The following is a 23,814-nucleotide window of genomic DNA, read 5'->3' on the forward strand; positions in this document are numbered from 1 at the left end:
CCTTTTAAATTTTTTTAAATTGACCTTAAAATATTTGCTGGATACACTTTAATAATACCTTGACTTTAAATATTGTAAGAAATATACATAATTCGATAGGTTTGACAAAATACAGTAAATATTTTTGCTCCATATGCAGGAGGATTGTCAGTTTAACTAGTTTAGGAAATCCAATAATAGAACAATGCATACAGACAATGAGCTATAACATGCTTAGCAGCCTCTCCTGTTCTGACAGAGGTTACTATAAATCCAGAATATGTATCCACTGTAATGTGGGCATAGGACTGTTTGTCAAATGAAGGTATATGAGTAACATCCATTTGCCAAAGTTTGGACCAGGCATTTAAAGGAATGATTTCTCCATTTCTCCACTCTGATGAGCTCTGCAGAGAGACTTCATTACTAATCTCCACTGTCATAAATTAAGTAAATTTTTTCCTATGGGGGTAAACCAATAACAATGCCTTCTAACTAAATACCATAGTTTGTCTAAAGTTTCTTTCTTAACTTTGACTTCGGAATCATGTGACGTCTTAAGCAACTGTGAATAGGCACAGGCTTCATGGTCACTTGATGGGGAATTCCCATTGCCCCACTATCCCAGAGTAGGGACTTACCCATCTGCATGAATTCCTCTAGTTCCCTTGGGCTGAAAACCAAAAGCAGTCTCGAAGACTTATTTCCTCCTCACGTCCCCGGTTCAGGCACCATTTGTGGTTAATATTCAGGGTTTCATGAAGAGGAGCCACAAAGGACTGAGGCTGCAACAATACTGCAAGTGGAGGATCCCAGTCTCTCTAGGATTGAGGTGCCTTAGAGAGATGAGCTATCCAATTTATTAAGCAGAAACATGACATCATGCATAAGAAACTAACAAACAATACAGTGTACAATTTTATTATTTTGTTTGCAGAACTGATTAGATTTCTCTTGCCCTTTCTGAGACATAACACCACACCATCTGCTGTCTGATTCCTGACCTGAAGGAAGCTCTAGCAGGGCCAAGCTTCCACGTCCTTGAGCCTTCCCTGGACGTGACTGTCTTCAGTCATGTGTGCTTGGTCTCGACCTTCATTACCTCATGATGGGAACAGAAACTCACTCGGTGCTTTGGCTTTACTCCAACAGCTCTATAGGCACAATGTAATTTCTAATTAATGTTTAAGGTTTTTGCTAAGTCCTGTGATATTTTGACAATGAATGCCAGCCTATTTTCAGAACCTATGGTGGTGGGTAGACTGTTATCGGGTAATTATTTTATGGAACAATTTCCTAAGTACTGTGGTGGCGGTTTCTGATCTAGTGGGAAAGGCTTTAACCTACCCAGAGAAAGTGTCTACACAGACTGGGACATGCCTGTACCCTGAATGGGGTGGCTTTATTTTAGTGAAATCAATTTCCCAATGTTCCCCTGGCATGGCTCCCTTTTCTCTAACTCCTATGAGAATTTTCCTACCTTGTTTAGTATTACCCATGCGCAAGACTGACGACATCCTACAGTGCTGCTCAGTATTTGGTCTAGGTGTGGTATAAGATAACTAGTTTGGAGCAAATCAGTCATTTTGAATTTTCCCAGGTGGGAAACTTTTTTTTTTTTTTTTAACAAAGATAAAGTCAGAGAGAGGGATAGATAGGGACAGACAGACAGGAATGGAGAGAGATGAGAAGCATCAATCATTAGTTTTTTGTTGCAACACCTTAGTTGTTCATTGATTGCTTTCTCATATGTGCCTCGATGGGGGGGGGCTACAGCAGACCGAGTAACCCCTTGTTCAAGCTAGCGACCTTGGGTCCAAGCTAGTGAGCTTTGCTCAAACCAGATGTGTCCATGGTCAAGCTGGTTACCTCAGGGTCTCAAACCTGGGTCCTCTGCATCCCAGTGTGATGCTCTATCCACTGCGCCACTGCCTGGTCATACCCCAGGTGGGAAGCTTTGCCGTGGACCAGCACAGCTCCTAATTCTAGGTTTTGAGTGAGAATGGTGTGGAATTAAGAAAACAGATTCAGGCCCTGGCCGGTTTGCTCAGTGGTAGAGCGTCGGCCTAGCGTGCGGAGAACCCGGGTTCGATTCCCGGCCAGGGCACATAGGAGAAGCGCCCATTTGCTTCTCCACCCCTCCGCCGCGCCTTCCTCTCTGTCTCTCTCTTCCCCTCCCGCAGCCAAGGCTCCATTGGAGCAAAGATGGCCCGGGCGCTGGGGATGGCTCTGTGGCCTCTGCCTCAGGCGCTAGAGTGGCTCTGGTCGCAACATGGCGATGCCCAGGATGGGCAGAGCATCGCCCCCTGGTGGGCAGAGCGTCGCCCCTGGTGGGCGTGCCGGGTGGATCCCGGTCGGGCGCAAGCGGTAGTCTGTCTGACTGTCTCTCCCTGTTTCCAGCTTCAGAAAAAATGCAAAAAAGAAAAAAAAGAAAAAAAAAAAAAGAAGAAAACAGATTCATTAGGAAAAAAGGATGGGATCAGGAGAACTCTTCAATGCTGATGGCAATATCCGAGTGCCCCATAGCCCCAGTTTGCTTTATTATATAGCCATACACAAATCAAGGAAGTCTTTGATACAAAGTTACACATCTGAGGCTAAAACAGGAACTCTCCCAAGGCATAAACAGGAATCCCCCACCATGCATAAGTGAAATCAACCAACATCTGAGCAAACAAAGAGTGAGAGGAAGGGCATGTAAATTGCTCCCAGCAACTTAAGCAAGCAAGTGAAGTGGGTGCAGATACTCAGCATCATAGCCAATATGGAGGTGGAGGGGGGAGAACTTAGCCTTTTGCTAAGCCTCGGATCTACAAAGGCTTTTTGCCACTTATGGTCCACAACATATCTCCCTTTTCTTTTTTATTTTTAATTTGTGTGCTGAGATTTGCACTCATCTGATTTTCTAGTTTCCCAGATTCTAATTTGGAGACAGACTGAAAAAATACAGAATAAACACAAAATTAGTATAGCCAATGCTAACAGATACCCAAACAAATATTCTAATACATTACAGGGAATAAAGGCGCTTTTTTATTGTATTTTTCTGAAGTTGGAAACGGGGAGGCAGTCAGACAGACTCCCGCATGCGCCCAACCAGGATCCACCCGGCACGCCCACCAGGGGGCAATGCTGTGCCCATCTGGGGCGTTGCTCTGTTGCAACCAGAGCCATTCTAGTGCCTGAGGCAGAGGCCACAGAGCCATCCTCAGCGCCCAGGCCAACTTTGCTCCAATGGAGCCCCAGCTGTGGGAGGGGAAGAGAGAGACAGAGAGGAAGGAGAGGGGGAGGGGTGGAGAAGCAGATGGGCACTTCTCCTGTGTGCCCTGGCCGGGAATCAAACCCAGGACTCCCACACACCAGGCTGATGCTCTACCACTGAGCCAACCAGCCAGGGCCGGGAATAAAGCCTTTAAGCAAATTCTTAGCCAATATAACAGGATCTATAAAAGAGTCTTTGCTGTTTTGAATGTCCTTAACATGTTCAACAAGTCCAAGTTGGCACCATCACTATTTCACATCCCTGCAAATGCAACCCAACCCCAGTTCACTCCATTAAGAGCTGTCACAAGGAGCAGAAGTCCAGAAACACATCTAGGAAAAGTCCTCATGGCACGGGAATTGTCACATTTCTACACTTTGCAGCTAGTGTCCAAGTCACAATGACCACTGCTTCTGGCTGGTAATGATTCAGATAGACTGGAAAAACCATCGGCAGCATGTGTGGAGATTGAGCTTCCATTTTCTTCAAAACTGGAGAGATGAACCCAGGGGGCCTTTCCCTGGAGCTTTTCAGCCATGGAGTGGTGAGGAGAACCTTAGGATACACTAAACTGTGTGGCAAAGGTAAATTCGTAACAGAAGTTGACAAAAAGGAGAAAGAGAGCTCTAAATTAGGAGTAGGTCCCAGCCTAAAATTTGAATGGGGTATTGAGGCAGGAGGAATAAAGGAAACACTAAATATTAAAGCAGCAGAAAATAGAACTATCAACACCCACAACAGAGATCTTTGAGGGATGAATAAAAACCCAAATATTCAGGCAAGACATAGTAAGTGGCCCTTGTGTTTACAAGAAATGAGATCATTTTATCCGCTATTTAGAAGAATACCCTAGGCTCATCCACGTGAGATGTGAGATGGGGCCGATGGCCCTGGGCACCTTTAGCCTTCAGTGGCAAGTCCCAGCAGACTGGGCCAGGTTAGGTCACAGGTGGCTGGAGCAGGGCTGGAAGAGACTGAACCCTCCCTTAGAGGAGTGAGGGGGCAGCTTAACTTCTCATGTCCCTTTTTCCCACAGCAAAGGCATGTAAGCCTGGCAGGCTTTAGCTCAATGACTTTCCACTATTGAAGCAGGGCCCAGATGGAGTCCTATGAGGCCCCTTTGGGGTGTTGGAGCCTTTAAGGGAGTATGCCAAGAGCTGGTATTTCACCTGATCTTTTTTGGGCTTTTTCTGCCTCTTAGTCATTATAGACCTTAAAAGCCATGCTCAGAAGATCTCACTGAATGGTTTGAGGATCCTCATTCACCTATATAAAATTTTTCCATATATCTGGAGCTATTTGGAAAAAGACAAAACAGTGTTATTAGCTGGATCAAAATAAAAGAGGGTAGAGGTTGCAGGAGAAAAAGATTTGGCATCTCCTGTACATCAGCATTCAAAAGAAATTTTTGAAGTAAAAAGCATGATAAGGTAGACCTGCAGGAGTTCCATGATAAGACTCCCCCTTTTATATTTTTTTAAAATTGACCTTAAATATTTGCTGGGTACATTTTAATAATACCTTCACTTAAAGATTGTAAGAAATACCCACAATTCAAAAGGTTTGACAAAATATGCAAATGTTTTTCCTACTTTATTTTTTATTTTTTTATTTTTCTGAAGTTGGAAATGGGGAGGCAGTAAGACAGACTCCTGCATGCACCCCACCAGGATCCACCCGGCATGCCCACCAGGGGGCGATGCTCTGTTGCAACCAGAGTCATTCTAGTGCCTGAGGCAGAGGCCACAGAGCCATCCTCAGCGCCTGGGCCAACTTTGCTCCAATGGAGCCTTGGCTGCAGGAGGGGAAGAGAGAGACAGAGAGGAAAGAGAGGGGGAGGGTGGAGAAGCAGATGGGCGCTTCTCCTGTGTGCCCTGGCTGGGAATTGAACCCGGGAGTCTTGCACGCCAGGCCGACGCTCTACCACTGAGCCAACCAGCCAGGGCCGCTTTTCCTACTTTAAAGATTATAAGAAATACCCGTAATTCGAAAGGTTTGACAAAATATAGTAAATGCTTTTCCTACATATGTAGAAGTATTGTCAGTTTTGATCAGTTTAGGAAGTCCAAAAATAGAAAATGCATACAATGAACTATAAAATGCTTAGCAGCCTCTCCTGTTCTGGCAGAGGCTATTATAAATTCAGAATAAGTATCCACTGTAATGTGGACAAAGGACTGTTTGCAAATGAAGGTATATGAGTAACATCCATTTGCCAGAGTCATCCTGGTAGGAGTCCTTGAGGGTTAACTCCAAATGAAGAGACAGATTGTAGTATAGCACACCTTGGACGGGATTTAACAATCTGCTGTGTTGCTTCCCAAGAAAGTTGAAACTGTTTACGCAGGGCTGCAGTGTTCTGGTGATGAATAGTATGAGACTGGATTGCTTGCTCTGTCATGGTTGCTCCAATAATTTTCTTTTGGGTAGTTTGATCAACAGGGCATTCCCTTGTGCTAAAGCTCCAGGGAGCATGGAGTTAGCTCAAATATGTCCTATAAAACATGGAACTCTATGTTGACATACAAGTCTTTGAAGAAGGAGAAACTGCTGAAATAGTTCCTCATCAGTAGTTGTCCCTAAGATAGCAGTCTCTATAGTGGAAACAACCATAAGTAAATATTTGCTGTCTGTATACAGATTAAAGGAGGAACATGGCAAATGCTGAAAAGCCATGATAATGGCATGTAATTCTACTCTTTGAGCTGATTTCCATCGATTATTAAGCCTGCTATTCCTGAGCTGGACCCATCAGTACAGACTGTAGGTGCTTCAGAAAAGGGCTCATTAACAATTGTCTTAGGAAAGACAAATGTAGTAATTAATGAAAATTGAACTACTTTATCAGCTGGGTAGTGAGAATCAGTTTGGCATATAAAATTGCAAAAGCAATTTGCCATTTAGTGGAAGTTTCCCAGAGCCATTGTTGTTGATCCTTTGAGAAAGGAACAACAATAATTTGAGGCTCAAAACCTACAAACTATAAGATTCGCCTATGCCCCTTGATAATGAGGCGACAAGATCAAAATACCGAAAACTTTCTTAGGTGTAACAGCTAAATGAATCCATTCAATAGGACCTGAAGCTTGCCACAATAGTCCCGTTGGAGTGTTACTCGAGGGACAAATTAGTAAGGCAATTGATTCTTCAGGATTTATGCATTTTAGTTGTGCTTGTTGCAAGGTATTTTCTACAAGCTTTAAAGCTTGCTGTACTGCAGCTGTAAGTAGCCAAGGAGAAGCTGGTTCAGCTGAGCCTCTTAGAATATCAAAAAGTGGCTTCAGTTTCCCAGTAGTTAATTTCAAGGAATGTCTAAGCCAATTAATGTCTCCTAATAGTTTCTGGAAATCATTTAAAGTTTGTAAATGATCTGTCCTGATTTCTAATTTTTGTGGACGAATTTGTTGTCCCTCAATAATATGTCCTAAATAAGAGAAATGTAAAGATTGCTGTACCTTTTCAGGAGCTATATAAAGTCCTGATTTTTTTTCAAAGAATATTCTAGTTGTTGCAAAATTGTCAACACAGTGTCTTTATCTGAATGAGCGATAAGAATATTACCTATATAATGAATTATGTATGCCTTAGGGTGCTGGAGAGATAGCTTGAGCAACATATTTTTGGCACAAGGTAGGACTGTTAGCCATACCTTCAGGCAAAACTCTGTACTGGTATCGCTCCATTGGAGCCTAGAAATCAAGTGAAGGAACACTGAATGCAAAACACTTTCAATCATGAGGGCTTAAAGCAGGGGTCTCAAACTCAACTCAGCATGTGGGCCGCAGAGCAAGATCATAGCTGTTCAGCGGGCCGCACTAGGTCTACAAAAGGCAACTGTTATGCAACACTTTTCTCACTGCAGTTGAAAACAAAACAAAACAAAACAAAACAAAAAAAGCCCTGGCCGGTTGGCTCAGCGGTAGAGCGTCGGCCTAGCGTGCGGAGGACCCGGGTTCGATTCCCGGCCAGGGCACACAGGAGAGGCGCCCATTTGCTTCTCCACCCCTCCGTCCGCGCTTTCCTCTCTGTCTCTCTCTTCCCCTCCCGCAGCCAAGGCTCCATTGGAGCAGAGATGGCCCGGGCGCTGGGGATGGCTCTGTGGCCTCTGCCTCAGGCGCTAGAGTGGCTCTGGTCGCAATATGGCGACGCCCAGGATGGGCAGAGCATCGCCCCCTGGTGGGCAGAGCGTCGCCCCTGGTGGGCGTGCCGGGTGGATCCCGGTCGGGCGCATGCGGGAGTCTGTCTGACTGTCTCTCCCCGTTTCCAGCTTCAGAAAAATGAAAAAAAAAAAAAAAAAAAGAAAACAAAAAAAAATCAGTACAACAAGCACAATCATACATGCAGTTTACTCAGTGTCACAAAACGACCAGAAACTGTAGTTCGCATCACAACTGCTGTTAACTAAGCTAATATCTAGCTAGGATGCTAGAGAAATGAAAAATACAAGTAGGCCCCTAGGCTTACTTAATTTTATCCAAAATATTTTGAACTTCGTGGATTAGTCTGCGGGCCGCACAAAATAGTTCGGCGGGCCGCATGCGGCCCATGGGCCACAAGTTTGAGACCCCTGGCTTAAAGGAATAGTAAAAAAGCAATCCTTCAAGTCAATAGTTACAGGGTGGAAATTCCATGGAATGGCAATAGGAGAAGGGAGTCCTAGCTGGAGAGGACCCATAATTTCCATAGTCTTATTTATTGCTCTCAAATCTTGTAATAGCCTTCAGTTTCCTGATTTCTTTTTAATAACAAATGTAGGCGGATTCCATGGACTATTAGATGGTTCAATGTGCCCAAGCTTTAACTGCTCCTGTACCAATCAAGCAGCTGCCTTAAGATTCTCCAGAGAAAGGGGCCATTGGTCTACCCATACAGGATTATCTGATTTCCAAGTAATTGGGTCTGCACAATGCATTATTGGGGTAGCAGGAGCTATCAAGGCACTTATGCTAAATTTTGATATCCTAATCCATGCCTTCTGGTATTGGGTGCCACTTCTATGGAGGTGAGAATTCCCTGCTGTTCTTTTTTTTTTTTTTTTTGTATTTTTCTGAAGTTGGAAACGGGGAGGCAGTCAGACAGACTCCCGCATGCACCCGACCGGGATCCACCTGGCACGCCCACCACGGGGCAATGCTCTGCCCATCTGGGGCGTTGCTCTGTTGCAACCAGAGCCATTCTAGTACCTGAGGCAAAGGCCATGGAGCCATCTTCAGCACCTGGGCCAACTTTGCTCCAGTGGAGCCTTGGCTGCGGGAGGGGAAGAGAGAGAGAGAGAGGAAGGAGAGGGGGAGGGGTGGAGAAGCAGATGGGCGCTTCTCCTGTGTGCCCTGGCCGGGAATCAAACCCGGGAGTTTTGCACGCCAGGCTGACACTCTAACACTGAGCCAACCGGCCAGGGCTCCCTGCTGTTCTTTCCTTAGTCCCTTAGTGGGCAAAAATCCTTGATCAAACATTTGAGTACTGATTAAACCATTAGGACTGACAAGCAATGTTCCCATCTTTTTCAAAACATCTCTACCCCACAGATTAACTGGCAATCCAGGGAGCGCATAAGGCTGAAAAAGTCCAGAATGACCTTCTTTATCTTCCCATTGTAAAAAACTAGAGCTTTGTTGAGGAGATTTACCCTGCCCTATACCTTGTAATTCTGTGGCTGCTGCATGAGTGGGCCAGGAAGGAGGCCAATGTAGCTTAGCAATAACAGATACATCAGCTCTAGTATCTAAAAGTCCTTTAAATTTATACCCTTGTATTGTTAGTTCTATTTCAGGGTATTCCTGACCTATTTTTTGAATCCAATTGGCAAAATCAGTGGAGCTGAATCCTCAAATTTTTCAGGGTTCTTTTTGCAAGGTTTGGCCTGAGAAGCAGAATTAGCATCCTTTTACTATTCTTCTAACTGCCTGAAGCAGCTTGAGACAAATTCTTAAAATGACTTATTAGGACCCTGCTTAATTTTGCTCAATTCCTTTGTTTTACCTACCTGAGTATAACCTTACACATAAACAAGACATTTTATGCATAAAAAACACAAGTATAACATATAACTTTGATTAATCCTAATATTTGAATTGCTATTTGGCTCCTAACTCTGAACACACCTCACAATGCACTAACCAAATCAGTAAGTCTTAAGGATCTACATTCTATTCTATTTAAATTTAAATGAGTGCTCCTTAGAAGTTCTAAAATAATTTTATATTTTAAATATTAGAGCCAGCATTTCCAATCTTTGCATGCAGGAAATCAATTCAGGCCTCAAAAACAGACACATTTAGACGTTAAACAAAGACTTCACAGAAACAAGAATTAGATCAGGTGTCCCCAAACTACGGCCCGCGGGCCGCATGCAGCCCCCTGAGACCATTTATCCGGCCCCCCACCGCACTTCTGGAAGGGGCCCTCTTTCATTGGTGGTCAGTGAGAGGAGCACTGTATGTGGCGGCCCCCCAACGGTCTGAGGGACAGTGAACTGGCCCCCTGTGTAAAAAGTTTGGGGACCCGTGAATTAGATGAACCAGACAAACCAGAAAGAAACCCGGGATTTCAGAGCACAACCAGATTAGAAAGATACCTGCCTGATTTTAGTCAGGGCATTTTATGACAGAGGAACTGAAGGATGAGCCTAAACAAAATCTCCCTGAGAAAATTTGCTCTCGGCAGCTGCTGGGAAATTTTCCATAGTCAGATCCAACACAGGTCCCCTGCCTCAATTTCCTAGCAAAGAATAAGAAAAAAACAAAATGATAGTTCAGAAGATTGTAGTTAGAACATTAAAGAAAATCAGACCATAACAGGAAAAGCCATAACTTTCCTAATATCTGAGTCTCCTATCCATTCTCAAATTCTATAGTCCTGTAACCGGTGGCTCGGGTTGACTATGCTGAGATTTCTCCCCTACCTCAACAGCCTTTTCATGAAAGTCTGACTTCCACAGCAAATAATCACCCCCAGAGAGACAAGCACGAGCAATCGCCTTCCAGTCATTTGCGGGAAGAGCTTTTGCACTAATAGTATCTAATAAACCACATGAAAAAGGGGCAGTAGGCCTATACTGAACACAAACAAGTTTAAGCTCTTTCAGAGTTCTAAAAGGTACAGGTTTATGTTCTCACACTAGACTCTCTGTATCATCCTGTCTTTCTACAACAGGAAAACAGGTAAAGCCATTTATTGTTTCCCTACATTTTGAGCCTGGTCTATAGATTGTTGGAGAGGGGATTTCCCAGATTTGAGCCATAGACTCCGAAACCAGCCTGATAAGGGAACGGAGGAGCAGAGGGTTGAATGTAGGAAGGAGCTGAGGGCAGCGGAGGCCCCGTGGCTAAGGCAGCCATAGCCGCAGATTTTTTATCCCCTGAGTCATCCTCAGACTCCAAGTTATCCTCGTATTCTCATCCTTCTGTTTCCAGCTCACCCTGATACTCTTCAGGCAACAATTTGTCCTCATACAGAAACATTTCTACAAAAAAGTTCCTTATTTTTTACCCTAACTGCTTCATAATTTTTTACTTTCGACTACACTTTCCCCAAAAACGTTCTTTACTCACTGTACACACTTCACTTGGGGAGTTCCATCACCTGCCTTCAGTTTAGTTTTCTCATACTCAAGTCTTCTGTTCAGGCGCCACTTGCCATGGACTAGTGTGGCTCCTAATTCTGGGTTTTGAGTGAGAACGGTGGGGAATTAAGAAAATGTTAGGTTCAAGGAAGTGTGCTGTGGCTGCCAGAGTCTAACTCTTAGAAAAACAAGAGCAGGGAAGTGTTAACAAGGTCCCTGTGAGGCCAAGAACAAAGAGTTTAGCACAAAGTTGGGAGACTATGAGTCAAAGACCCTTATTAGAAGTTTACGTTTGAAATTCTTCACTGAGCTATGCCCCCCCCCCTGTTGCTATGCTGTGTGCGACCTTTCTAGTGAATAGCTAACTGCCATATCTGCTTCTGTATAATACTTGCTCAGCCTAGATAGCTACCCTATAAAAAGGAGCCATTTTAGAAGCTCGGGGCTGCAGTGCTCCCTTGCGCGTGTTGCCTACAGTCTCTGCACAGGTTTGCAATAAAACTTATAAAATTTATTTTGGGTTTGCTGTGGTCTGTTTCCTGGGATGTAACACATGGAGGCCCCAGTGAGATAGGCCGTGTAAGATCCCTCCTCACGGAGTGGGCTGCAGCAGACGTTGGTAGCTGGCCAGCCTCCAGCAGTTGCCGTTTGGAAACTGAATTTGGCTGATTCGAAACATTTGGAGTCTTGAGACTGTTTGGTAAGGAAGCTTCCTCTTTGAATATTTGGAAACAGAGCTCTAGTTAGAAAAGGGTGTAGTGGAGCAGGCGGGATGCCACCTGATTTCTCCCCACCTGGTCGGTCGGGGAACGAAGGACGCTGCCTTCTCCCTTTGGTTTTGGTTTAGAAGTTTTGTTTGTTTTGTGTGCATATTTGGTTTGCTTGTCTGCTTTGCCCATTGCTTCCTCACAGGATTCCTTCGAGATTCAAGGGCCATGGGTCAGGGGCAATCTGCTGCCCTAAAGCCTCTTCAGTACTTGCTTGATGACTTTTCTGATTTCTCTCGCAGGCACTAGACTATGGGACTCCTGTTGATTCCGCCACGTTGCGGACTCTTTGTGAACTAGAATGGCCAACTTAAGAGCAGACTGGCCAAACCAAGGATTTCTAGACCCATAGAAAACATAGAGAGTTTAGTGTACTACCACCAGCGCCCACCTGCAGGCAGGTGGCACAGTCAGTATGCAGCCAGTATAGCAACAGAGGTAGAGAAAGAAAAGGCAGCCAGGCTGCAGCTGGCTGCAGGAGAAGCGGCAGGCTCCCCTCACAGTTTCAGGCACTTGCCCCTCCCCCTTGGGCACCAGCTCAAGGGCTAAGCCACTGCTTAGTCAGGCAAAAGATAACAGTGCAGTAAGCTAGAGGTTATCATCACCTTGCTACAACCCCTGCCCTCCTCTGCTTTGGCTCTGGGAAATCTCCGCCTCCATGTGGAGCCAGATCCGAGGAGAAGATTTAGGGAATACGGCCCCTTCTAAACTCACTGCTTTAGCCGTAATAGTCAAGAATTATAGGAAAAAGGTCCTCAGGGAATTATAGGGTTACTATGTCCCTGAGGAAATTGAGGCCATTCCTTATTTTTCTCTGAAAATCAGTAGTTCATTAGGAATAGTAGTTTATAATCTCTTGTTGTAAATCGTACTAAATTTATACTAATAGTAAAGCATATGGAATTGTATAGTTTGTCAAATACAAAGACTTCCTTTTTTGTACCAAGAATCTGTTGTTGTAAAAAAAAAACCAAAACATTTTCTATGTTATAAATGTATATGTTATTTCAACAGTCTTTTGTTAATTCTCCTTTTCATTTGCTATTTCATAGCCTGTGATATTAAAATTTTAGTTTAAATATTAGGGGATATATAATAATTCAGTAATTGTTAATTGTTCAATATTAGGTCACAAAACCCAGAGTAACAAATATTACTATTGATTAGCTTAATAGAAGAATTCTTAACATAATAGGTAGAAAAAAGAACTCTAAAGACATAATCCTGGGCCCTGGCCGGTTGGCTCAGTGGTAGAGCATCGGCCTAGCATGCGGAGGACCCGGGTTCGATTCCCAGCCAGGGCACACAGGAGAAGCGCCCATTTGCTTCTCCACCCCTCTGCCACGCCTTCTTCTCTGTCTCTCTCTTCCCTTCCCGCAGCCAAGGCTCCATTGGAGCAAAGATGGCCCGGGCGCTGGGGATGGCTCTGTGGCCTCTGCCTCAGGCGCTAGAGTGACTCTGGTCGCAACATGGCGACGCCCCGGATGGGCAGAGCATCGCCTCATGGTGGGCGTGCCGGGCGGATCCCGGTCGGGCGCATGCGGGAGTCTGTCTGACTGTCTCTCCCTGTTTCCAGCTTCAGAAAAATGCAAAAAATAAAAATAAAATAAAAAGACATAATCCTGAACCTCCACCTGATTTCAGACCCTCCACAGTCTCCAACCACTTACCATCACAGATCAAATCTTTTCTTTCCTCGGTCTAATAGGCTTCTTTAAATACAGGATTCCCAATTTTGTTCTCTTAGTCAAGCCCCTCAGTAAGATCTTCTGAGCATGGCTTTTAAGGTCTATAATGACCAAGAAAGTAACAGAAAAGGCAAATAAGGCCCAAAAGAAGTCAGGAAATACCAACTTTTGGCTCCAGTGCCCTAAGGGGCTTCATAGCATTTCATCAAGGCCCTGCTCCAGAGTGGAAAGAAAGGTCATTGAACTGAAGCCTGCCAGGCTTCCTGGTTCCACTGGTTGACACACCTGTACTATGGAAAGGGGGACATGAGAAGGTAAGCTGCCCCCTTGCTCCATGGAGGGAGGGTTCAGTCTCTCTAGCCCTGCTCTAGCTACCTGTGACCTGACCTTGCCCAGCGTGCTGGGAATTGCCACTGAAGGCCCAAGGACATCGTTCACGAGCCTAAGGTATTTCTTCCAAGTAGCAGATAAGCTAATCTCATTTCTTGTAAACACAAGGGCCATCTTACTATGCCTTGCTTGAATATTTAAATTTTATTTATCCCTCAAAAATCTCTACTGTGGGTATTGACAGTCTGATTTTATTGTTTTATTTAATGTTTAGTATCTCCTTTATTTCTCTTATCTCAATGCCCCATGCCTATTATAGGCTGGGACCTGCTACTAGTTCCAGCTAGAAGCAGTAGTCACTAGGACTTAAACTCTAACTGCAAAGTGTAGAAATGTAACACCCTTTCCCTAAGTACTTGCAGGTTTTATAGGTTACTCAACAAACTGTTCAAAAACTGTCCAAGAGGCACTTCTAGCAGTATACCACTCAAGGACTGACTCCCATGTAGACGAGTCCACACACCATGATCCTGACCACCCCCACTACTGCCAAGGTAGAAGGCATACTCGCCTGGGTTCACCGCAGCTGGCTGACGCTTGCAGTCCCAGCAGAGACACCTTTGTGGACAGCAAAGACTGACCTCGCCAACCCTTGTAAGCTGACCCTGAGAAGGACAGCATGCCCTGCTTCAGCCACAAACCAGAAATTAACTGGTTCACGCATGGGTAATGCCTAAAGAAACTCACTAAAGACCTCCTTTTAATTAGACTTTGGGGAGGGAGGGAAACTAAGGTAAAGAAAAGCCAAGTAAGTCATCTTAAGGTTTAATGCATGTACTGCTATGAGTCATACAGAAAGGGGGTGTAGGCCCCTTGGCTGAGAGAGAAGCTACAAAGTAAATGAAAATTATATATGTGCTTATAAATACCACTATAAAATAACCTGTGAAGCCTGACCAGGTGGTGGCGCAGTGGATAGAGCGTTGGACTGGGATGTGGAAGGACCCAGGTTCGAGACCCCAAGGTCGCCAGCTTGAGCATGGACTCATCTGGCTTGAGCAAAAAGCTCACCAGCTTGGACCCAGAGTCGCTGGCTCCAGCAAGGGGTTACTCAGTCTGTTGAAGGCCCGCGGTCAGGGCACATATGAGAAAGCAATCAATGAACAACTAAGAAGTCACAACGCGCAACGAAAAACTAATGATTGATGCTTCTCATGTCTCCGTTCCTGTCTGTCTATCCCTCTCTCTGACTCTTTCTGTCTCTGTAAAACAAACAAACAAACAAAAAAACAAACAAAAAAAAACCTGTGAATGTTGGTCATGTGTCCAATAGGCTACTTATGAAAAGGGCACCTCCAAAAAGCAATCTTTTTTATTTATTTATTTATTTATTTATTTATTGTATTTTTCTGAAGCTGGAAACGGGGAGAGACAGTCAGACAGACTCCCACATGCACCCGACCAGTATCCACCCGGCACGCCCACCAGGGAGCGATGCTCTGCCCCTCTGGGGCGTCGCTCTGCCATGACCAGAGCCACTCTAGCGCCTGGGGCAGAGGCCAAGGAGCCATCCCCAGCGCCCAGGCCATCTTTGCTCCAATGGAGCCTTGGCTGCAGGAGGGGAAGAGAGAGACAGAGAGGAAGGGGGGATGGAGAAGCAAATGGGCGCTTCTCCTATGTGCCCTGGCTGGGAATCGAACCTGGGTCCCCCGCACACCAGGCCGACGCTCTACTGCTGAGCCAACCGGCCAGGGCCCAAAAAGCAATCTTTAAAGGAGAATTACTTATTACTGATTTAGTCCTCACTAAAGATTAAGGTTTTTAGAAATTAAGAATTCTAATAAATTGGAAAGGAATTGTATGGTTTTAATAATATAAGGTATAGAGGTACTTTTAAAAGGAAAAGAAAAAATAAGTTATTGTGAAAGCTGGTTATATATAAATAGTAAAAAAAGTTCATAAAAGTTGAAGGTTTGCCTGACCTATGGTGGCGCAGTGGATAAAGCGTCGACCTGGAAATGCTGAGGTCACTGGTTTGAAACCCTGGGCTTGCCTGGTCAGGGCACATATGGGAGTTGATGCTTCCAGCTCCTCCCCCCTTCTCTCTCTCTGTCTCTCCCTCTCCTCTGTAAAAAAAAAAAAAAAAAAAAAAAAAAAAATTATAAAAAAGGCCTGACTTGTGGTGGCGCAGTGGATAAAGCATCAACCTGGAAATGCTGAGGTTGCGGGTTCAAAACCCTGGGCTTGCATGGTCAAGGCACATATGGGAGTTGATGCTTCCAGCTCCTCCCCCTTGTCTCTCTCTCTCTCTCTGTCTCTCTCCCCCCCTTTCCTCTCTAAAATTAATAAATAAAATAAAATTAAAAATTAAAAAAAAAGTTGAAGGTTTATGTAAGTTGCAAAAGGTTTGTGCAAGTTGTAAGAAATTAGTACAAAAAAGAAAATACAAGGCAGAAAGAAATTAGTATAAAAATTTATTCTCTTCATCCCCTTAGCTCACTACGTTACTTACTGCTCTTACCAGACCCCTCATTTGGCTTATAGTAGGGGGGTCACCATTAGTCCATATATTATCAACTGCCTCATGCAATATGTACAAAAGAAAATTCAAGCCGTAAAGCTTGTAGTACTAAGGGCACACTATCAGCGTGCCAGCACATACTAGGGAGGACCCCTGACCCAATTAGCTTATAGCTACAGCTAAAGTAGAAAATTCTCATAAGTCCCAGCCTTATACCATTCTCCCCACTGATGAAGAATCAAGGGTTTGATTTATGCCCAAAAGAAATGGGGGAACGTTAGGTTCAAGGAAGTGTGCTGTGGCTGCCAGAGTCTAACTCTTAGGAAAACAGGAGCAGGGAAGTGTTAACAAGGTTCCTGTGAGGCCGAGAACAAAGAGTTCAGCACAAAGTTGGGCAACTATGAGTCAAAGACCCTTATCAGAAGTTTATGTTTGAAATTCTCCACTGAGCTACGCCCCCCCCCCCCCCCCCCCCCCGTTGCTATGCTGCGCACGACCTCTCTAGCGAATAGCTAACTGCTTGCTCAGCCTAGATAGCCATCCTATAAAAAGGAGTCATTTTAGAAGCTCGGGGCTGCAGTGCTCCCTTGCGTGGGTTGCCTGCAGTCCCTGCGCAGGTTTCCAATAAAACTTATAAAATTCACTTTGGGTTTGCTGTGGTCTGTCTCTTGGGATGTAACAAAAACAGATTCATTAAGAAAGAAAAAAGGATGGGACAGGGAGGATTCTTCAATGCTGATGGCAATATCTGAGTACCCCATAGCCCCAGTTTGCTTTATTATATAGCCATATGCAAATCAAGGAAGTCCTTGATACAAAGTTATACATCTGGCCCTGGCCGGTTGGCTCAGCGGTAGAGCGTCAGCCTGCCGTGCGGGGGACCAGGGTTCGATTCTCGGCCAGGGCACATAGGAGAAGCGCCCATTTGCTTCTCCACCCTCCCCCCCTCCTTCCTCTCTGTCTCTCTCTTCCCCTCCCACAGCCAAGGCTCCATTGGAGCAAAGATGGCCCGGGCGCTGGGGATGGCTCCTTGGCCTCTGCCCCAGGCGCTAGAGTGGCTCTGGTCGTGGCAGAGCGACGCCCCGGAGGGGCAGAGCATCACCCCCTGGTGGCTCTGGTCGTGGCAGAGTGACGCCCCGGAGGGGCAGAGCATCACCCCCTGGTGGGCACAGCGTCACCCCCTGGTGGGCGTGCCAGGTGGATCCCAGTCGGGCGCATGCGGGAGTCTGTCTCTGTCTGACTGTCTCTCCCCGTTTCCAGCTTCAGAAAAATACAAAAAAAAAAACAAAAACAAAAACAAACAAAGTTATACATCTGAGGCTAAAACAGGAACTCTCCCAAGGCATAAACAGGAATCCCCCCACCATGCATAAGTGAAATCAACCAACATTTAAACAAACAAAGAGTAAGAGGCAGGGCATGTAAATTGCTTCCAGCAACTTAAACAAGCAAATGAAGTGTGTACAAATACTCAGCATCATAGCCAATATGGAGGTGAAGGGGGGAGAACTTAGCCTTTTGCTATGCTAAGCCTCGAATCTACAAAGGCTTTTTGACATTTACCGTCCACAACAAAGTTTGATGCATATGGAGTGTTAACGTCCATCCTAAAGTCTCTGGAATTATGATTCTCTTATCTGGCAGGACCTACCAGCTATCAGCCCTTTTGGCAGCCTTCTTCTCTTGGGTTAAAGCAGTTTCTTCTTGAGTGTAGCAAGTGGTGTCTGGAAAATTCAGGCAAAGGCAAAGTCACTAAAACTTGTAGAGGCCCTACTGGTTTTATGCCTACTGCTCGGGCCTCTAGGTCCGCTGCTTGGTTCCGATGAGCTTTTTTGGAATCTCCTTTTTGGTGTCTTTTACAGTGAATGATTGCTACAGCTGAGGGGAGTTGGATTGCTTCTAATAAGGCTAAAATTTCTTCTTTGTTTTTGATGGCCTTCCAAGCTGAGGTAAGGAGTCCCCTTTCTTTTCTTTTTTAAAATTAATTTATTTAATTTATTGTGTTTACTACATAGATTCAAGTGTCCCACTGAGTACATCCTCCCCATCCCCGTGTTCCCCTCAACCTCTCCTTTGCCCTCTCCCCTCCACATCCTCCCCTCTTCCCTCCAGTATTTGCTTTCCTGCTCTCTATAACACTGTGTTATGTATATATAATTTCACCAATCTCTTTATCTTCTCTGATCCCATCCTCTCATCCCCTTTCCCTCTGTCTGCTTTCCCTCTGGTCCCTTTGATCCCGCCTCTGTCTCTATTCCGCTCTTCAGTTCACATTGTTCATTGGATTCCTCAAATGAGTGAGGTCATATGATATTTTTCTTTCTCTGCTTGGCTTATTTCACTTAACATAATAGTTTCCAGGTTCATCCATGTTGTTGCAAAAAGTAAGATTTCCTTTATTCCATTGTGTATATGTACCACTGCTTTTTAATCCACTCATCCACTGACAGACACTTGGGCTGTTTCCAGATCTTGGCTATTGTAAACAATGCATTAGGTCGGACATTAACACTCCAAATGCATCAAGCTTTCCACTTGGGAAAATCCAATCTATTGTAAACAATGCTGCAATAAACATGGGGATGCATTTCTTCTTTTGAATCAGTGATTAGGTATTCTTAGGATATATTCCTAAAAGTGGGGTGGCTGGTTAAAAAGCAGTTCCATTTTTAATTTTTTGAGGAATCTCCATACTGTTTTCCACAATGGCTGCACCAGTCTGCATTCCCACCAGTAGTGCAGGAGGGTTCCCTTTTCTCCACATCCTCGCCAGCAATTACTATGTATTTTTTTGTTAATGAGCGCCATTCTGACTGGTGTGAGGTGATATCTCATTGTGGTTTTAATTTGCATTTCTATAATGATTAATGATGTTGAACATTTTTTCATCTGCCTATTGGCCATCTGTATGTCCTCTTTGGAGAAGTGTCTATTCATTTCTTCTGCCCATTTTTTGCTTGGATTTTTTACCTTCCTGGTGTTCAGTTTTACAAGTTCTTTATAAATTTTGGTTATTAACCCCTATCAGATGTATTGTCAAATACGTTCTTCCATTGTGTGGTTTGTCCTTTTATTTTGTTCATATTGTCTTTTGCTGTGCAAAAGCTTTTTAGTTTGATGTAGTCCCAGTTGTTCATCCTGTCCTTTATTTCACTTGCCCATGGAGATAAATCAGCAAATATATTGTTGCTAGAGATGTCAGAGAGCATACTGCCTATGTTTTCTTCTAAGATGCTTATGGTTTCACAACCTACACTTAAGTTTTTTATTCATTTTGAGTTTATTTTCATGAATGTTGTAAGTTGATGGTCTAGTTTCAATTTTTTGCAGGTAGCTGTCCAATTTTCTCAACACCATTTGTTAAAGAGAATGTCTTCTTCTTCTTTTTTTTTTTTTCTAAAGAGAATGTCTTTATTCCATTGTATGCTCTTACCTCCTTTGTCGAATATCAATTGTCCATAAAGGTGTGGGTTTATTTCTGAGTTCTCTGTTCTGTTCCATAGATCTATATGCCTGTTCTTATGCTAGTACCAAGCTGTTTTGAGTACAATGGCCTTGTAGTATAACTTGACATCCAGAAGTGTGATACCACCCACTTTATTCTTCTTTTTTAAGGTTGCTGAGGCTATTTGTGGGGGTTTTTTGGTTTCATATAAATTTTTGGAATATGTGTTCTATATCTTTGAAGTATGTCATTGGTCTTTTAATAGGAATTGTATTGAATTTATAAATTGTTTTGGGTAATATTCTTCCTATCCATGAACACGGTATATGCATCCACTTGTTTGTATCTTCCTTGATTTCTTTTATCAGTGTTTTATAATTTCCTGAGTACAAGTCTTTAACCTCCTTAGTTAAATTTATTCCTAGGTACTTTATTTTCATTGTTGCAATAGTGAAGGGGATTGTTTTCTTCATTTCTCTTTCAGACAGTTCATTGTTGGTGTATAAAAATACCTCTGATTTCTGAATATTAATTTTATATACTGCCACCTTGCTGAATTCATTTATCAGGTCCAGTAGTTTTTTTTTTTTTTTTCTGAAGCTGGAAACAGGGAGAGACAGTCAGGCAGACTCCCGCATGCGCCCAACCGGGATCCACCCGGCACGCCCATCAGGGGCGACGCTCTGCCCACCAGGGGGTGATGATCTGCCCCTCCGGGGCGTCGCTCTATTGTGACCAGAGCCACTCTAGTGCCTGGGGCAGAGGCCAAGGAGCCATCCCTAGTGCCCAGGCCATCTTTGCTCCAATGGAGCCTTGGCTGTGGGAGGGGAAGAGAGAGACAGAGAGGAAGGAGAGAGGGAGGGGTGAAGAAGCAGATGGGTGCTTCTCTTGTGTGCCCTGGCTGGGAATCGAACCCGGGACTTCTGCACACCAGGCTGATGCTCTACCACTGAGCCAACCAGCCAGGGCCAGGGCCAGTAGTTTTTGGACTGCGACTTTAGGGTTTTCTATGAACAGTATCATATCATCAGCAAATAATGATAGTTTTGCTTCTTTTCCAGTTTGGATGCCTTTTATTTCTTCTTCTTATCTGATTGCTGTGGATAGGACTTCCAGAACTATGTTAAATAAGAATGGTGAAAGGGGGCACCCCTGCCTTGTTTCTGATCTTAAGGGGATTGCTTTTAATTTTTTCCCATTGATTATAATGTTGGCTGTGGGATTGTCTTAGATGGCCTTTATCATGCTGAGGTATGTTCCCTGTATTCTCACTTTGCTGAGAGTTTTGATCATAATGGGTGCTGGATTTTTATCAAATGCTTTTTCTGCATCTATTGATATTATCATGTGATTTTTCTCCTTCCTTTTGTTTATATGATAAAGCACATTGATTGATTTGCAAATATTGTACCAGCCTTGCCTCCCCAGAATAAATCCCACTTGATCATGATGTATGGTTTTTTTCATGTATTGCTGGATCTGGTTTGCTAATATTTTGTTTAGAATTTTAGCATTTAAATTCATCAGGGATATTGGCCTATAGTTTTCTTTCTTTGTATTGTCTTTGCCTGGTTTTGGAATAAGGATTATGCTTGCCTCATAAAAGGAGCATGGAAGTCTTCCCTCCTCTTGAATTTTTTGAAATAGCTTGAGAAGGATAGAAGTTAGTTCTTCTTTGAATATTTGGTAGAATTCACCTGTGAAGCCATCTGGCCCAGGGCTTTTTGTTGGGAGTGTTTTGCTAACTGTTTCGATCTCATTTGTTGTAATTGGTCTGTTTAGATTTTCTGTTTCTTCCAGATTAACTTTTGAAATATTATATGTTTAAGGAATTTTTCCATTTCACCTAGGTTGTCTAATTTTTTGGCATACAGTTCTTCATAGTATTTTCTTACAATCCTTTGAATCTCTGCTGTGTCAGTTGTTACTTCTCCACTTTCATTTCTAATTTTATTTATTTGAGTCCTCTTTCTTTTTTCTTGGTGAGTCTGGTTAAAGGTTCATCAATCTTGTTTACCTTTTCAAAGAAGCAGCTATTGGTTTTGTTGATCTTCGGTATTGTTTTTTTGTTTTTTTTTAGCCTCTATGTCATTTATTTCCACTCTGATCTTTATTATTTCCTTCCTTCTACTTTCTCTGGGCTTTACTTGCTGTTCTTTTTCTAATTCTTTTAGATACAGGGTTAAGTTGTTTATTTGAGCCTTTTCTTGCTTCTTAAGGAATGCCTGTAATGCTATGAACTTCTCTCTCAGGACTGCTTTTGCTGTGGCCATAAATTTTTAGTTGTTGTATGTTCATTTTCATTTGTTTCAAGGAAATTTTTTATTTTTTACTTGATCTCATTGTTAACCCATTCCTTATTTAATAACATGCTATTTAGTTTCCAAATGTTTGAATGTTTTTCAGTTTTTCTTTTTCTTTTTTTTTTTGGTAAAACTGGGTTATTTTAAAGTTCTTTACAATAGAATAAGTAGTTCTCAGGATGACTGGAGACATGGAAGCTGTGTGATAGTACTCAGAAACACCACAGTAAAGGAGTTCTGATTGGTGCATAGTCTTTAACAATTGTAAGGAATTACTTGTATCAAACTGCTGTCAGATCAGTAAGACTGCATTTATGCATCCATCATTTTCTGGATTGTTGGTAACTTGGGCATATTTTCCTTTGGTAATAACACCCAAAGTTGTATTAAGTGGGGATGAGGGATTCTTCTTTACACCAAGTATGGCAGGCAAAAGGTGGCTTTCAGTTCAGGATGTGTTACATGGGCCTTCTTGAAATGTAAGCCCATTGGCCTAATGAATCTTTCATATTTAGGTGGTTTTCAAGTAAATCCATCTCCAACAAAGCAGACTTTGGTAACCATCCTCTTCCATGCTTTTTTCTTTCTCTTTCCTGTTCAAATAACTTTTTTTTTTTTTTTTTTTTTGCCTTGACCGCGGGCCTTCAGCAGACCGAGTAACCCCTTGCTGGAGCCAGCAACATTGGGCTCAAGCTTGTGAGCTTTTTGCTCAAACCAGACGAGCCCGTGCTCAAGCTGGCGACCTCGGGGTCTCGAACCTGGGTCTTCTGCATCCCAGTCCAACGCTCTATCCACTGCGCCACCGCCTGGTCTCGAATAACTTTTAATACCTCTGTTTCTCCCTGGGCACAAACATTGCGCAAAGGGACTTCCCATTTTCCTGCTTTCTCTTTTCATTGTTGCTTAATCATATTGGAAAGACTTTAGCTCAGGACTGTCCTTCTCTGTCCAATAGATATGCAGGTACTGCTCCCTGTGGAGTCTTGTCATCATTCTTTTGTTTGGTATTTCTCTTTTCATGCTTTTTTTTTTTTTTTTCAGAGAAAGAGAGAGAGAGTGGAGAGAGGGATAGACAGGGACAGACAAACAGGAATGAAGAGATGAGAAGCATCAATCATTAGTTTTTCATTGCTCATTGTAACACCTTAGTTGTTCATTGATTGCTTTCTCATATGTGCCTTGACCGTGGGCCTTCAGCAGACCGAGTAGCCCCTTGCTGGAGCCAGCGACCTTGGGTCCAAGCCGGTGAGCTTTTTGCTCAAACCAGATGAGCCCGCGCTCAAGCTGGCAACCTCGGGGTCTCGAACCTGGGTCTTCCGCATCCCAGTCCGACGCTCTATCTACTGTGCCACTGTCGATCAGGCTTTTCATGCATCTTACTAGTCTTTTTCATTTGTATTTTCTCAGCATGGCGCTGTTTATGGTAGAGCTAAACCTTCAGACCAATCATCTTTTTTGCCTTCTTTGAATGTTCATGAGCCTCTCCACCTTCTCTCTTTCTCTTTTTCTCATGGTAATCCAAATGATAGCCATGGCACTTGCGGTATAACTCAATATATTCATTTTGTGGCATGGTTACGGTCGTTGAGCCTCCGGGCACACTGCCCCCGGCGTGACAAACCACTCAACTTTCAGGTGTCAGAGGCCCATGAACCTACTTCACGTAACTCTGTTTTTCTATTGTAGTTGATTTCTAGTTTCATGCCATTGTGATCAGAGAAGATACTTGATATTATTTCAATCTTCTTAAATTTATTGAGACTCATTTTGTGTCCTAACATGTGATCTATCCTAGAGAACATACCATGAGCACTCGAAAAGAATGTATGTTCTGCTGCTTTTGGACGAAAGGTTCTGAAGATATCTGTTAAATCCAGTTGATCTAGTGTGTCCTTTAAGGCTGCTGTTTCTTTGTTAATTTTCTTTCTTGAGGATCTATACATTGATGTTAGTGGGGT

General features: G+C 43.6%; 1 pseudogene; it reads right to left on the reverse strand.

The window, feature by feature from the left end:
* Positions 1-22,148: 22,148 nt before the first annotated feature.
* On the reverse strand, positions 22,149-23,435 carry LOC136335214 (ribosome biogenesis protein NSA2 homolog; annotated as a pseudogene).
* Between the last annotated feature and the right edge of the window lie 379 nt (positions 23,436-23,814).

The sequence above is a fragment of the Saccopteryx bilineata genome, chromosome 4, assembly GCF_036850765.1.
Source record: "Saccopteryx bilineata isolate mSacBil1 chromosome 4, mSacBil1_pri_phased_curated, whole genome shotgun sequence".
Taxonomy (NCBI): Eukaryota; Metazoa; Chordata; class Mammalia; order Chiroptera; family Emballonuridae; genus Saccopteryx; species Saccopteryx bilineata.